The sequence below is a fragment of the Petromyzon marinus genome, unplaced genomic scaffold, assembly GCF_048934315.1.
Source record: "Petromyzon marinus isolate PM22_M1 ecotype Great Lakes invasive population unplaced genomic scaffold, UKy_Petmar_22M1.pri1.0 PM_Scaffold_8, whole genome shotgun sequence".
NCBI lineage: Eukaryota > Metazoa > Chordata > Hyperoartia > Petromyzontiformes > Petromyzontidae > Petromyzon > Petromyzon marinus.
The window spans coordinates 2,264,875-2,277,816 of NW_027423688.1; positions in this window are offsets into that span (position 1 = coordinate 2,264,875).

The window sequence follows — 12,942 nt, forward strand, 5'->3', positions numbered from 1 at the left end:
CTCTTGAGTCGTTCTTGTGAGTGCTATATAGCTTTAAATAATAACTACAAATACTCGCCAGAAGGTGGTGACGCAAGCCTGCGATCCAGCACTGTAGAAGGCAGCAAGGGTTGGTGGATCACACAGTAAATATTGTGAAACCCCCTTCCCGTGGACATTGAGGTGCCTTCTCCTGGCTGGCCAGGAGAAAGCATCTGACTGGCCAGGAGAAGGCATTATAGCAAGTGGGATCATCGCCATCGTCACCTGTACGGTTTAAAATGCTGCCTGCTGCCCCTTCACATACGTTTGTTTTCTCCGGGTGCTCCGGTTTCCCCCCACTTGTGTAAGCATTCGTTATTCATTGATTGAAAAGATCTTACAATAAAAAACAAATTCAGGACCTTACTATGACTCAGCGTGGCTTTCCTGGAGTAAGTCTAATTATTATTATAAAGAATTACAGGGGCTGTATGATGACACGACTAGAGAGCTGGCTTGCACTGCGGGGAGCTTAATAGTCAACTTGGATTCCGCACCCCTCAATGCCCTTTTTAAGTTCAGTTTGTGCACTTAAGACTCGCACAAACAACCATACTCAGAGAACCATAGATTCCCACTCAGACCCAGAACCAGAAACCCATAGACTCCAACAGGGACCCATACATTCCTTCAGACACTCAGACTCATACGGCGACCCTATATACTGACACAGGGATCCATAGACTCAGACAGAGACCCATACATTCACAGAGGCCCACAAACTCAGAAATCCATAGACTCGCACAGAGGTCAATAGAATTTAAATCTGAATATTTATTTACACTGGATGAAATCGATGAGCTACAAAGATCTGTTTTCACAGCTGTCCAATCGGGCAGGTCAGAACATAACTAAAAAAATACAAAAAATGACAGGAAAGACAAACTGTTCAAAAATAAACAAATTAAACTAAACTATTTTAATCTTTATTTGAAGCTTTCGTGACTGCAGGAATCCATACTCTTTGGTTCTTTCGGTAAAGTCACGTAGGTATAAATTAAATAAAATTAAACAAATCACGACGTTTCGATCGCAACATAAGTGATATTTTCAGGTGGGACAACCACAGCAAGAAAATGCTGAAGTCGGCGGGAGAGCTGCCGTGGCAAGAGGTTATACAGGTATGAGATGGGGGAGGAGGCAAGGGGGGAGAGAGAGAGGGGAGGGTGTGGGGTAGGGAGAGGAAGGGGGGCCGCGTGAGCGCTAGGAGAAGAGGACGTGAGGCTGGGGTGGGGGGACGTGGGCGGGGCTAGCAGTAATCGGCAGGTAATGATGGAAACAACAACACAAGTTAAGGCATTACCTGGTTGATAACATCCTTCCAGTGATTGTTTAATTTGTATCCATCTTCTCGATTGAAGTTTTGTCCTTGGCCTCCGAAAATAACAATATCATGCGAGCCTACAGCGTTATAACAATGGCCACTACGGCAGAGGTATTGGTTCTGCCATGTTTCAGATCCGCCTTGTGTTCGCGAACACGGTCCGAGACGTGTCGTTTTATTTCTCCAACGTAACTGCGGCCGAAGTTACAACTCAGTTTGTAGACTCCAGGGTATAGACAAAACTTCAACCGAGAAGATGGATACAAATTAAACAATCACTGGAAGGATGTTATCAACCAGGTAATGCCTTAACTTGTGTTGTTGTTTCCATCATTACCTGCCGGTTTTACTGCTGCCCCGCCCATGTCCCCCCACCAGCCTAACGTCCTCTTCCCCTAGCGCTTACGTGCCCCCCCCCTTTTCCTACCCCACACCCCCCCCCTTTTCTCTCTGTCCCCTTACCTCTTCCCCCCACTCTTAACTATATAACCTCTTGCCATGGCAGCTCTCCCGCCGACTTCAGCATTTCTTGCTGTGGTTGTCCCACCTGATGAAGATCGCTTGTGTTTTGTCCCACCTGATGAAGATCGCTTGTGTTGCGATAAAAACGTCGCGATTTGTTTTATTTTATTTCTACCTATGTGACTTTACCGAAAGAACCAAAGAGTATGGATCCCTGCAGTCACGAAAACTTCAAATCTACATTTAACACCCATACCCTCTAAAGAACTAACCCTCAAGACACCTAACCCTTAAAACACCTATACCCCTAAAACGCTAACCCTCTAAACACATAACACTCTAAGCCCCTAACCCTCTAAACGCATAATAAATATATTTTCGGGTTAGATCGTGTAAATATAAATGTGTCGTTAAACCAGACACCACCCGACACAGCCAATTAGTAAAGTTTGTCATGACAATAAAAAAGTGCCATTAAGTGTTGGAGAGAAATCCAAAACACCTTTAGTATGGATAATATTAGTTGTCAAAGTCTTGGTGTTAAACCCTCTAAACTCCCAAATCCCAAAACCCATAACCCTCTAAACCGCTAAACCCCATTACCCTATAAACCCCTAACCCTCAAAACCCCCATACCTCTAAACCCCTAAACACATACAATTATAACCTCCTAAACTCCTAACCATCTAAACCATTCAACCTCTAACAATCGAAACCCATACATCTCTAAACACCTAACTCTCTAAACCCCCAACCCTCTTTACCCCAAAATCTTCTAAACTCTAACATTCTAAACACCTAATCCTCTAAACGACCTTACCCTTAAAACCCTAACTGTCTAAAAACCTCTCCCTCGAAAACCCCACCCATAAACCCCCAAAACTCTAACTGTCTAAACACCAAACCCTCTAAACTCCGCAACCCCTAAAACCGAAACCCTCTCGGCACCTAACCTGCTAAACCCCTCACCCTCTAAACTCCTACACCACTAATAGCCCAATCCTCTAAACACCTAACACTATAAAGCCCTTTAACCTTAAAACCCTAACCCTCTAAACCCCTAACCCTTGAATCCCCTCAAGCGCTAACACTCTCAACCCCTAAACCCTCGAAGTCTATAAACCACGAAACCCCTTATCCCCGAAACACCCCGAAACTTCTAAGTTCCTAAACCTCTAAACCACTTAACCTATAACAATCGAAACCCATAAACCCATTAAACAGCTACTTCTCGAAACCCATAACACTCTAAACCCCTTTATCCTTAAAACCTTCACCCTCTAACCCCCTAAACCTCTAAACCCCTAAACCCATAACCCTGTAAACCTCTAAACGGCTCAACTTATAATCCTCTAAATCCCAAACCCTCTAAACGCCTTTACCCATTAAATCAAATCCTTTCTAAACTCCTCACCCTTTGAAACCAGAACCCAAATACCCTGAAACCCCAAACCCCCTAACACTCTAAACCGCTTTACCGTTAAAATCCGAATTCTCAAAAGCCCTAGATCTCTGCACCCCTAACCCTCTAAACACCAACCCTCTAAACCCCTAACCCTTAAAATCCTCAACCCCTAAAACGCTCAACCCCTAAACACCATAACCCTAGAAACCCCCAAAACATCGAAGACGCTTATCCCCTAAAAAACCTCTAAACCCTTAACACGTAACCTTATAAACTCCAAGCCCTCTAAACCACTAACCCTTTAACAATCGAAACTCATAAATCGTCTAAACCTCAGGACACCAAACTCCTTACAATTATAACCCTATAAACCCATAACCTTCTAAACTGTACCCCTCTAAAACCCTAACCCTCTAAGCTAATCACCTTCTAAACCGCTAAACCTCTAAAACATTTTACCCTTAAAACCCTCAGCCTCTAAACCCCTAAACCTCTAAACCACACACCCTCTAAATACCTAACCCTCTAAACCCCTAAACCCATCACCCTGTAAACCTCTAAACCCTTAACTTATAATCCTCTAAATCCCTAACCCTTTAAACCGATTTACCCATAAAACCCTATCCATCTAAACTCCTCACCTTTTGAAACCATAACCCAAATACAACAAAAAATCCCAAACCCCCTAACACTCTATACCCCTTTACTGTTAAAACCATAATTCTATAAACCCCTAGATCTCTCCACCCCTAATCCTTTAAACACGTAACCCTCAAAACCCTTAACCCTTTGTGTGGAGTGTGGTGTGTGGTGGTTGTCACGGGGTAGGTGGGTGCAGGGTGTGTGTGGAGTGTGGTGGGTGGTGGGTGTCACGGAGTGGGTGGGTGCAGGGGGTGTGTGGAGTGTGGTGGCTGGTGGGTGTCACGGGGTGGGTGCAGGGTGTGTGTGGAGTGTGGTTGGTGTCACAGGGTGAGTGGGTGCAGGGTGTGTGGAGTGTGGTGGGTGGTGCGTGTCACGGGGTGGGTGGGTGCAGGGTATGTGGTGGGTGATGGGTGTCACGGGGTGGGTGGGTGCAGGGTGTGTGTGGAGTGTGGTGGGTGGTGGGTGTCATGGGGTGGGTGGGTACAGGGTGTGTGGTGGGTGATGGGTGCCACGGGGTGGGTGGTTGCAGGGTGTGTGGTGAGTGGTGGGTGTCATGGGGTGGGTGAGTGCAGGGTGTGTGGAGTGTGTTGGGTGTCACAGGGTGGGTGGGTGCAGGGTGTGAGTGGATTGTGGTGGGTGGTGGGTGTCAAGGGGGTGGGTGGGTGCAGGGTGTTTGGTGTGTGGTGGGTGTCACGGGGTGGGTGGTTGCAGGGTGTGTGGTGTGTGGAGTGTGGTGGGTGTCACGGGGTGGGTGGGTGCAGGGTGTTTGGAGTGTGGTGTGTGGTGGGTGTCACGGCGTGGGTGGGTACAGGGTGTGTGGAGTGTGGTGGGTGTCACGGGGTGGGTGGGTGCAGGGTGTGTGGTGGGTGATGGGTGTCACGGGGTGGGTGGGTGCAGGGTGTGTGTGGAATGTGGTGGATGGTGGGTGTCACGGGGTGGATGGGTGCAGGGTGTGAGTGGTGTGTGATGGGTGGTTGGTGCCACGGGGTGGGTGGGTGCAGGGTGTGTGTGTGGAGTGTGGTGGGTGGCGGGTGTCACGGGGTGGGTGGGTGCAGGGTGTGTGTGTGGAGTGTGGTGGGTGGCGGGTGTCACGGGGTGGGTGGGTGCAGGGTGTGTGGTGTGTGGAGTGTGGTGGGTGTCACGGGGTGGGTGGGTGCAGGGTGTGTGGAGTGTGGTGTGTGGTGGGTGTAACGGTGTGGGTGGGTGCAGGGTGTGTGGAGTGTGGTGGGTGTCACGGGGTGGGTGGGTGCAGGGTGTGTGGTGGGTGATGGGTGTCACGGGGTGGGTGGGTGCAGGGTGTGTGTGGAATGTGGTGGATGGTGGGTGTCACGGGGTGGATGGGTGCAGGGTGTGTGTGGTGTGTGATGGGTGGTTGGTGCCACGGGGTGGGTGGGTGCAGGGTGTGTGTGTGGAGTGTGGTGGGTGGCGGGTGTCACGGGGTGGGTGGGTGCAGGGTGTGTGTGTGGAGTGTGGTGGATGGTGGGTGTCACGGGGTGGGTGGGTGCAGGGTGTGTGTGGAGTGTGGTGGGTGGTGGGTGTCACAGTGTGGGTAGGTGCAGGGTGTGTGTGGAGTGTGGCGGGTGTCATGGGGTGGGTGCAGGGTGTGTGTGGAGTGTGGTGGATGGTGGGTGTCACGGGGTGGGTGGGTGCAGGGTGTGTGTGGAGTGTGGTGGGTGTCACGGGGTGGGTGGGTACAGGGTGTGTGTGGTAGGTGTGGTGATAGTGGTCATGGATCAGACCGATCAACGACCACCTCCATCTCTACTGTGCGGTGGACCGGCCACCACACAGCAGCACGCGTCGGAGGAGTGAGTGGATGACTCTCCCCATGCGGGCCAGGCCCCCTGGCTTCCTCTTCTCCTGCATCACCATCACTTGATCCTCTTTCCTTGTTTTCTCCTTCTCCTCCACCACCATCTCTTCCACAACGATCTCCTCCACCAGGGTGTCCTCCTCCTGCACCACCAGCTCCTCCACCAGAGTCTCCTCCTCTGGCAAAACCAGCTCCTCCACTAAGGTCTCCTCCTCCTGCAAAACCAGCTCCTCCACCAAGGTCTCCTCCTCCTGCAAAACCAGCTCCTCCACCAAGGTCTCCTGCACCACCAGCTCCTCCACCAGAGTCTCCTCCTCCTGCACCACCAGCTCCTCCACCAAGGCCTCCTCCTCCTGCAAAACCAGCTCCTCAACCAAGGTCTCCTCCTCCTGCACCACCAGCTCTTCCACCAGAGTCTCCTCCTCTTGCACCACCAGCTCCTCCACCAGGGTCTCTTCCTCCTGCAACACCAGCTCCTCCACCTGGGTTTCCTCTTCCTCCACAACCTTCAGCCTCCAATCAGAGGCCCAGGCGAGCAAAGAGAATGGGGGCAGCGCCGGCTCCGCTCTGTGAAGATATGCGCACGACATTGTTCCAACTTACTGCTACAGCAGAGATCGCAGCCATCCCCTCCCCCACCATCGGGGGGGAGGGGGGGAGCTGGCGATGTCACAGTGGATGAAGGGTTACCTACATGGCAAAGATATGGCCACTTCATTATTTGTCCTCACCCAGAAAGCAATTATAAAAATACATCCGTATATAACCGAATGTACAGGTGAGATTTGAACTCTCCGTGTGTTAGTTTGTGGGCGGCAGGGCTGGAACTCACAGCCAAAGAGGGACCTGGGTTTGATGCCCATACTTGGGCCACTTTCTCCATGTGGGAGTTGTGACTTGCCCTGGGCCCCACACCTCTCTATGGACTGCCTTGAAAATTGGTCAGCAGAATGTGGGTTACCGTCGTTCAGCAGCTCCAAAGCACTGGACACGGCCAGGAGTAGCAGTGGTGGTGGCATTGCTGGTGGTGCTGGTGGCCGCGGTCCGGAGCCAGCTGTGATCCAGCGCCTGCGCTGGCGTCATACGAGAATCCGGAACCCATCTGTTGAGAGACGCGTGGGAGACACACGCGCCACACGTAGTGAGAGAAGCGTGGTGAGAGCATTGAAGTTGCTTCCCTTCTCCTACAAGGTCAGGAATGCACGGCAGCAGCGGAAGCAGCAGGAACAGTGGCAATCCTCTGATGCCCAGTAGACTAAAAATGCCCCGAGCATCGCATTGGCCAGCAGCGTCTTGCACGGACCTCCCCATCCTCCACAGAGGGCGATCTTGACACCGGTGGTACTGCACATCGGCAGTCCCACTCAGCTCCACATTTTCCTGGCGATCGGTGGAGAGTGATCGCCGATCAATTGGAGGGGGGGGGGGATCCTCATTGGGAGGGGGTGGTGGGTGTGTCTTACCGCAGACAGAAGCTGACGAATTCCACAAACGCCGGGTCGTGGCTTTTGAGCACACTTTCAAGTGGGAAGCTCCCCGGTACCCTTTTCTTGCCTGGGCACAACATCTTCCCTTGACGGTCTGCGGGAGCCATGCACAGCGGGACAGATGCAGTCACCAACCACCACGTCACCTACTTACCCACTTACCGACCCATCCATCAACCTACTCACCCACCCACCCACTCTTCCACCTACACAATCACTCACTCACCTACCCAATCACCGAACCACCTCCCACTCACCCGCCCACCCGCTTACCCACTGACCAATTCGCCCACTTACCCTACAACCTACTTGCCCACACACCGACTTACCCACCCACTCACCCAAGGAATTTAAAATAAAAAGAGGCCATTCCCCCCCCCCTCCCACCAAAAAAATAACAACAGCCGCAGGCCTCTTCTTAAAACTGAATCCGGTCCGTCACTCGCACCACCCTTTAACTCACCAAAAAACTGCCTTCTGTCGGGAGCTGAATTCACCATGTATCGTGGAGGCATTCCCAGAATCTGCACATGGTTGAGACAAAGACAAAGGTCACCCGTGTATCCTCGGCTGACTGTAGGGGCAAGTGCTGTTAGTATAGCGTAACAACAGCAGCAGCGCTTGTTGAGGGCAAGCATTATGGCACACAGAGACAGGGGGTGGTGGGCCACATTGACCCAGGTATTTTACACACTGCACTAGGTACTCATTTAAGGCTGAGTCTAACTAAGGGAGGCCCAGGACCGGTTCAGATAATCATCACTAGTGTGGGCCATGAGCGCAGCATGCAAACCGCTACACTACTGCTCCCCTCACACGTACAAGATGGACACGTGTACACTCATACACAACATACGACGGCCGCTATTCGCCAGATCACTAAGTGGCCACCTCCCCTCCTGCCACCCCCAAAACCCACGACTCCAAGGAAAGAGAGGGGCATCACGAGCGGATGGACGCCCAGTGGGAAATACCTCAATGCAGCGCGGGAGGTAATCTTTGTCACTGTCGGACTGAAATAATTGCCTGCCCGTCGCCAACTCCGCCACCGTGCAACCCAGCGCCCACATGTCTACGCCACAGGTCAAGCTGTAGCCCAAGTGCAGCTCCGGAGCCGAGTATTCCAGAGTCCCACCAACATTCATAGCTGCACACCAATCACAAGAACAACACATATATGTGTTTGTGTACTCACTGTTTCTTAAACAGCATCTTCATCACACACATGAACAGTCACATGTACAGAGATGCAGATACTCACACATATCCACAATCAGACAAACACCCACACGCAGACGCTCACACACCCAGGAGAGGTCACTCACGTTGACTTTCCACAAAAAAGCTCGTGCCAAAGTCCGTGACCCTCACAGTGCCGGTCACGGTGTCCTTGATGAGAACATTTTCCTGCAGGAGAAGGGGCAGAATGAATTCAAATGCAGAGGTTATGCCGATAACATTCAGCCAGCAGTGGAACGATCACGTACCACCACCTACGCTAAACAGGGGAACTAGACGAGGCGTAGTGCCGTCAACGAGCGTCAGTCAAGTGCAACATTTGATGTTTGTTGACAGCTATTACTGGGGGTTGCCCCTTTCAATTGCATCTAGAAAAGAGATTTGATTTGAGGCTCATGTTCAAAGCACTCTAAGGGACCATCGAAGTAAAGGAGGGCAGCTCTATTGACAACTGATCATGGTTCCTCTGACAGGAGAGTGCATTGAGCTCACAGCTGCAAGAGTGCCCTTTAACGGGTTACGGACCAAAAGCTACACATGAGAGCTCGCGTATTCCATGACGCTATCCACCGCGCGTTTGTCTTCGGAAGTTTTCCATTCGCAGTGTGGAAGCCGACAACGGGCAGCTGTCAGGTCAAAATACACGTTTGGCACACTTAGGAAATAGTCTTTATTTGCTCCAGTTTCTGTCTCCGAAGGACTGGGGCAACGCTGTGATCAACGTTGCCGGTTTTGTCTATGGTGAGTCCCCAATACCGACACGACTCTACACTACAGTTTAATTCATACCGCATTATCTTCACCAGGGGTACAATGACCCTGCCTCCTTCCAGTTAGATGGAAACAGCGAACGCATAGACCTTGTGACTAATGTGGCCGGTTTTCTCCGTGGAACGATTCCCTACTAACAATACGCCTCTGCAACAAAATCATACTGAATGCTGTGTCCACTCACTGGCTTGATGTCCGCGTGAACTATGTTCCTGGAAGAGATGTGGGACAGGAACATGAGGATTCCCCTGGTATAACTTTTCACCATTTCCATGTCCAACCGGAACCCCGATTCTCTCATCACATCATAAAGGCTCTCCCTGTGAGAGAGACAAAAGCAGAAACAACACCAACACAGTGTCAGTGTCATCTCCTTAAATGCTGTGCTGATTCTGCTAACAACAATCTTAATATTGTTCGTGCATGTTCACGACCAATATTCAGAGTCATAGTTCAGTGTAGGTTCAGGTCGTTGGTTTGTCGATGAACCAAATTAGTTGGCTCATTTGCCCACTTGACAACTTGATTTCATTGGCATTTTTGCCAGGTGGTAGAGGGTTATCCATGGGGAGAAGATAACAACTCCGCCTGGTAAGGTCGTGGGGTTTGATCCCGAACCTGACGCATGTACATTTGGAGTTTGCATGTTCTCCCTGTGATCATGTGGATTATTCTGTAGGTCCTCTGGTTTTCCCCTCCACATTTCGAATCGACATGCATTCATAGTATTTGGCTGCTATACATTTCCACGTGATAAGTTACTTTGTTAAGCTATCATTTGTGGGCAGGTCGCTTACAAAAAAATAACTAATAGGTCAGTGGACTTTCCCACGAAAACAAAAAAGTTTGTTTAGTTAATCAGTTAACCACGCTATTAGCGGAGGGAGGGGGAGATGGAACACGCGGTACATACTTCAACAGCTCCAGGACAAGGCAGTGGTGTCCCCTGAAATCAAAGCTGTTTAGGACTTTGATGACGTTGTAATCTTCATTGCTGTCCTCACTCTGAAGTTCCAGAGCTATCTGGAGCTCCATCCTCTGCAATGTTTCTTCCTTGGAGCTGCGCAGAGGAAGTCCACAAATTAATAACTTACACTTGCTTAAGGGACACCCAGAGGCAAATGCTATTCAGAATTAATAATTAAATATACTTTCACCAGGTCTAACGGCATTGTGAGCTAGAGTAGCGTTCTCGACTCTCATTGGTACCATACGGGGCGCAGGAGCTGGCGTAGGGTACCCAATAGGATTTGAAGGTGAAGAGCCATTCAAATCGGATTGGTCATTCGGGAAAACTAAATGCAAACGCCCGTTAAAACAACGCGTTTTCGTTATAACGTGGTTCTTCAACACTTTTTACACAATGCAGAATGTGTCCGTTGTAACAAGAAACGCGACCATTACAACATGGAACACGCACATTCTAACAAGATACGCACCCATTATAACACGGAATAAGCCCATCATGACGTGGTTTGTGAGTAGTCGACAACAAAATACTTTTTTGAGCTGCACTGTTGAGCGGTATGATACAGTACTCGGAATGATAAAAGTAACGTGACAGCATAGCCTCATTATGAGACCTCCTTTGCCAGTAACAAGATATAGTAATAGGTTTTACCCTTTTAACTGGCACAAAAACTGACACCTTTATTCAAGGCATCATGTTTGCAATAACCACAACACAAGCAGTCAAAATGCAAACAAAAGAGACAACTCTGATAATAATATGCACTGTCCTTGAATTTGATTGGTCCACACCCGAGACGGCTTTTCTTAGAGCCTAGTCTCCACTCTTCTGGTCCAACACCAGTGGAGACTAAGCTCTAAGAAAAGCCGTCTCGGGTGTGTTGAGCTCTGTCGTCCCGACAGGTCTGTAACTTTCACCTGAAGACGGCCGCTTGCGTTGTGGCCGAAACGTCGTGAGAAAATTTATTGTATTATTTTATTATTTTATTCTCAGTCTACGTGACATTACCGAAAGAACCAAAGAAGGTGTCAGTTTTTGTGCCAGTTAAAAGGGTAAAACCTATTACTATAGCATAGCCTCAGTTATTGGTATCATCATCTCACAGTGTATGCATACATTGCATCTCGGCAAACTTTATTGTTACATTATTTATGGAGAGATTCTTTTCGCTCAATGCTTTTTCGATTAACGCGGAACTTTTCATGAATGTATCTGCAGCATTAAATGATGACTTACTGTAATGTGGAGGTAATCTTGTAGCAATGGGATGTTTTGGCCGATACCAGTTCACACTGTGTGTATGTATTTTAAGCTTTAGAGACGAAAAACCAGAGTACCTAGAAGGAACCGATGCAGAACAGGGGTAGAAGGTACACACTCCACACACGATGGTGCCCGAGTCAGGAGCCGAACCAAGGCCCCCCTTCTCGCTGTGAAGCATGAGTGTCACCACCGCATTGCACGGCAATGGACTTAACAACGTCGGCCTCGTGATGGCACGTCTCTGAAGTCTTACCTCGACGGTGACACCAGGATCTTTACAGCTACCAGGGTGTTCCTCTTGTGGTCAAGGCACTGGACCACCTGGCCTTGACCTCCTTCCCCAATCATCTTGAGCACCTCATAGCGGTAGTTGAGGTGATCATGTCGGAACTGAACAAAAGGTACAATCATTTAAACTGACTATTGTTAAAATCACAACGTTTAAGAAGTGCGAATGTAATTTTAACAAAAAAAATTGCTTGGAATTATGAAGTTATTTTTAACCATAATTTGGAATGCTCAGATGTCTGCTGGCTGAGTCACCCTTAAAAAGAGCTTCTGAGCTCAATGGGCTTTACTCGGGAAATAAACTTCTGATTCAGATGTGTGCGGGTGAGTGCATTGGTGAGTGGGCGAGTGGGTCGGTGAGTGATTGAGTGGGTGAATGAGTGAGTGAGTCAGCAAGTGAGTGCGTCTGGGGGTGGGTGAGTAAGTGTGTGAGTGGGTGTAATTGTCGAATGCTTTGATACTGTCTGCTGGCGAAGATTCCCTTGAAAAATTGCTTCTTATCTAAAAGGGCTTTACTCGGGATTAAACATTCTGATTTTGAAGCGCGTTGGTGTGTGCCCTGGTTGGTAATTCAGGTGCAATAATAAGAAGCCACAAACCCCGCTACCTCTGGGCCCTGTGACCGCCCCCAAGGCTGTAGTTTTGTGGTGAGCCTCACCAGAATGTAATTACGTTCGTCGTCATCATATCCATGCCTGTTGCATCCCTTGGGTTTGTTGTCGAGCGCAAAGTACCACACTTCTTGCATGGCTGCGAGCTCCAGCTTTTCACGGTCGGTCAAGTGAGGGCCAAAGTGAGCCAGGATTTCTGTAGGCACGAGGAGAATAACAACAACAGGTGTGTGAACCTAAATTTTGAGCAATTTATAGGGTAAATATTTCAGGATTGGGATGTTTTTGCCAATCCCAGCTATGTATGTTGAAATTCTTTTGCACCGCATGTAGCCAATGGTGCTAATCAACAGTGTGGGGGAAGGTTAATAAACTAACCACGCAAATAGGTTCCACACATCTGTTAGAACCATTAACAGACTGCGAGACAAGAAGGCTCACATGATCGAGTCACTCACCTTTCTGAAGAGATGCCGCGACAACAAGATAATACCGACCACATTTAAACTCACATCTGCTTCTGTCACTTAACCCAACTCTAAACGGATCTTATTCAGAGCTAGCCTTTCTCTAATCTCAGAGAGGATAAGACTACTCCGGCTTGAACTTGATAATTTAGACAAATGTCTCCTACAATCACACTTAA